Source organism: Akebia trifoliata, chromosome 1, assembly GCF_017979445.1.
Source record: "Akebia trifoliata isolate Shusen 1 chromosome 1, ASM1797944v1, whole genome shotgun sequence".
In the NCBI taxonomy this organism is placed as follows: Eukaryota; Viridiplantae; Streptophyta; class Magnoliopsida; order Ranunculales; family Lardizabalaceae; genus Akebia; species Akebia trifoliata.
This window is the reverse complement of record NC_141375.1, coordinates 15,090,829-15,095,160: the sequence shown is the minus strand read 5'-3', so window position 1 is coordinate 15,095,160 and position 4,332 is coordinate 15,090,829.

Sequence of the window (4,332 nt, the reverse complement as noted above, 5' to 3'; positions counted from 1 at the left end):
ACCTGTGGGTACAGAAGACTAAGCGTTACTATCTTATTTTCAAAAAATGAAGATGCATGATGTTTTATTAGATTAGGTAAAGTTGTTTATTATGAGTTTTGACGAAAAAGTAATTTCTCGGTGCGGAGCCGGCATCAACACGGAGTTTGTAAAATGTTTTGCAAAATAATTACATCAGCATGGAGCTGGCATCGACATGGAGTCGGCATCAACACGGAGTTGGCATCAGCACGGAGCTGGCATCGACATGGAGTCGGTAAACATTGTGAAAGCAGAGTTATCTCGGCACAGAGTTGGCATTGGCATCAACACGGAGTTGGCATCAGCACGGAGCTGGCGTCGACACGGAGTCGGGAAAACATTTTGAAAAAGTGATTTCATAAGCACGGAGCTGGCATCGACACGGAGTCGGGCAAACATTTTGAAAAATAATTATCTCAGCATGTAGCTGGCATCGACACGGAATCGCCATCAATACGGAGTTGGCATCAGCACGGAGCTGGCATCGACCCGAAGTCGAGAAAGCATCACTTAGTCTAATAGATAAGAGAGCTGAAAGCACCCTCGATCCGCGGGGTGCGCGGATCCGCTTTTGACCCTTGAGGTTTGGGAGTCGCCACCTAGTTATTACGGTCTCGGAACCGATCAATGACTCTAAACAGATAAAGGACAAATTTAGAACAGAAAAAAAAAACTGAATTCGACGATCATGTTACGGAGTTGGAAGGTGTTAGGCACAAACCCCGCCCGGCCAAAGCCGGTCTCTACTAATTTTTAAAATAAGTTACATTGCGAAAAAAACCTAGATGATAAAATAAAAAATAAGAAGTTATACCTTTCCGATAGCAAAAATTTTATTCCCTCAGATCCGACAAAAATTACTCCTTATACCGTACTTATTGCTTTGTTCTGTCTCCGGATTTGATTTTCGATCTCCGAGGCAAGGTATCTCTTCTTTCTTGGTCTGGATTCTTCAAGTTTGCTATGGGTTTTGGGGTGTTTTCGAAGGACTTTTAGGTGTTTTCTAGGCAAAAATCGAAGAATGGATGTTAGGTAAGGAGTTGGGTCTGCAAGATGATGATTTCTATGTTTGTAGAGTCGTATTTTCCTAACGTAGCGTGATTTCTAAGGTTTTGTCAGTTCGAGATACCTCATCCGGATTTCTGAAACACATATGGTAACGAAATAAAGCAATGGAATACACATCCATCATTGGGAATCATTGCGATCGGGTTGACGAGTTGATTAATCAGGCGAGTGCAAAAATGGGGTGTCTACAGATGCCCCTCTTTGGCAGAGGGTTGAAGCAAACTAGATAGCAAATCTATTTTGGTAGATAGTGCGATATCTGAATGCCAAAGCAAGTGACAGTTCATTTTGCAGCCTGATTTAGCAATTCGTCGGGGTGTTCGGATCCTTGAGGGTAAAGCTCTCCCCGAATTAAAAGATTGTCAGGTCCTTGAGCGCAAACTCTCACTAACGGTGTCAGATCCTTGAATTTTAAAAAATTCTCCTTGACTGATGTAACAACTGTGCAAGTGTGTGATTTAAATCTAAGAGTTTAAGTTGGAACTGAGTAAAAATCTGAGCATAAACTGAGCATAATTTGAATATAAACTGAGCATAATTCCGAGAAAACCCTCAACGGCATCTGAGCATAATTCCAAGAAAACCCTCGGCGGCATCTGAGCATAATTCCGAGAAAACCCTCGACGGTAACTGAGCATAGTTCCGAGAAAACCCTCGGCGGCATCTGAGCATAATTCTGAGAAAACCCTCGGCGGTAACTGAGCATAATTCCGAGAAAACCCTCGACAGCATCTAAGCATAGCTCCGAGAAAACCCTCGGCGGCATCTGAGCATAATTCCGAGAAAACCCTCGGTGGTAACTAAGCATAGTTCCGAGAAAACCCTCGGCGGCATCTAAGTATAGTTCCGAGAAAACCCTCGGCGATAACTGAGCATAGTTCCGAGAAAACCCTCGGTGGCATCTGAGCATAATTCCAAGAAAACCCTCGACGGCATCTGAGCATAGTTCCTAGAAATCCCTCGGCGGTAACTGAGTATAGTTCCGAGAAAACCCTCGACGGCATTTGAGCATAGTTCCGAGAAAACTCTCGGCGGTAACTAAGCATAGTTCCGAGAAAACCCTCGACGGCATTTGAGCATAGTTCCGAGAAAACCCTCGGCGGCATCTGAGCATAGTTTCGAGAAAACCCTCGACTGTAACTGAGCATAGTTCCAAGAAAACCCTCGGCGACATCTGAGCATAATTCCGAGAAAACCCTTGGCGGTAACTTAGCATAGTTCCGAGAAAACCCTCGGCGGCATCTAACTGAGTAAAACTGAGACTAAAGGAATAAATCTGGGAAAGAACGATTGGAAATGAATCTGGAAAAGAGGGGTTGGATCTGGAAATGAAGAGATCTAAGACAGAATAAATGTCCTATCTCCTACGTGAGATCCAAAATGCTTTTGTTTGAACCTCGAGGTTTTACCCAAAAAGTTTTATGAATTTAAAACCCGAGTTTAAAAGTTTTTCTAAAACTGTTATCAAGAGGGTAACCTTAAGTTTGGGGTTCTCATTATCATTGTTCACAAACAAAATGCCCCTAGTTTGACAATGAACATGGCATTAAAGATAATTGGACACATCATGCAAAAATTTTTTAAAAAAATGCCGCTAGTATAATGGGGAAAAGTTATATTAAATAAGAAAGAAAATGCCCCTTATATTAAGATTTGAAATATTTGATTACCACAAGCGTAATAAAGACTCAACTTTTAATTTTGATTAATTTTATTAAAGGTTTGAGTCAGGCTCAAGAGAACAAAATTATTTTCTTTCGAGACTCATCATAGAATTCACTCTTATCTCCCTTGGTTCACTTGGGGAAGAAAGAATTTTCAAATCGATCGTAGACAAGATACTTGTGGCTTCTGAGTCTATTCCTAGTTTAAGCTAAGTATTGAAATTGATTATTCAGACTTCTGATGTTTCAGCTCGGACCGCTCTCAGCTTGGGATTTTCTTCTATTTTTCTTTGTTGTTCTAATTTTTGCCTAGTTCGCCATTTCAGGTTTTCAATCTATCGAGCTTGCTCTAGCTTTTGCCTAGATCGCCTTTTCAGGTTTTCGATCTAGCGAGCTTTCTCTAACTTTTGCCTAGATCGCTTTTTTAGGTTTTCGATTTAGCGAGCTTTTCTTTTTTTTCTTGGCTCTGATTGTTGTCAAAGTTGTCCTTTCAGATTTTCAACGTTGCGAGCTTGCCTTAATTTTTCCCTAAGTCGCCCTTTTCAGATTATCAACTCAGCAGGCTTCATCATTTTTTTATCCTTTTATCTTTTCTTCTCTTCTGATCTTCTAGAGTTACTGTCTGATCATGCTTTGTTATCTTCCTTGACTTTTCGTACGGTACTTAGGAGGACTTTTATAGGTGGGCTTAGGACTGGGTATAAAAAGAAAGGAATTTTGAGGCTCAAAAACCCAAATGCCCCTTGTGTGGCATTTCCTTTTAAATTATTTTCTTTTTCCTTAAATTTTCCTCCCCATTTTGGATTTCTTTTTCTTTTGAATTTTTTTCTTAATTTTTTTATTGTGTGGGGAACTAGATTTTGTTATTTTGATGTGGTCGAGCCTGAAGTGACTTCTCAGGTTACCTACGTACCCCAGAATTTTGGGATCAGACCAAAACGTAGTTCGAATTTTCCCTCCCCTAGGTTAGATGATCGGGTAGAGAAAGAAAAAGGCATAATTTTTATTTTTGAAAAAACTGCAAAGGGGTTGAGAAAGGATATGTTGAACTGGGTAACTGGGTAATATGAGGATTGATTCGGCCAAAGATGGCCTCCTTAAATGTAGTACCATTTGATTTGGTCAAGGTTGGTTGGTTATGGTAATTCGATTCCATCATGATCTTGAAGTCTGACAGTTTTTCCTAGTAATATTTCCTTGACGATGAACAGACCTCCCCAATTTAGTTTGAACTTCCCTCTAGGATCAAAAATAGGTGCCCGATTATCTTTGAGTACTAAGTCCCCGACTTGTAAGTGACGGGCCTTGATCTTTTTGTCAAATGCGCGGACAACTCTTCTTAGCTAAGCTTGCACGTGATACAAAGCTCTTAGTCATTTTTCTTTGATCAAATTCAATTCTTCATACCGTTGGCGAACCCAATCCGCTTCTGATAATGACTTTCTAATAAGACCCTCAGAGACAGAATTTTCATTTCAACTGGCAAGACTGCTTCCATGCCATACACTAAGGAGTAGGGGGTAGCTCCAGTAGAGAATCGAATTGAAGTTCGATATGCCCATAGTGCAAATGACTGTTT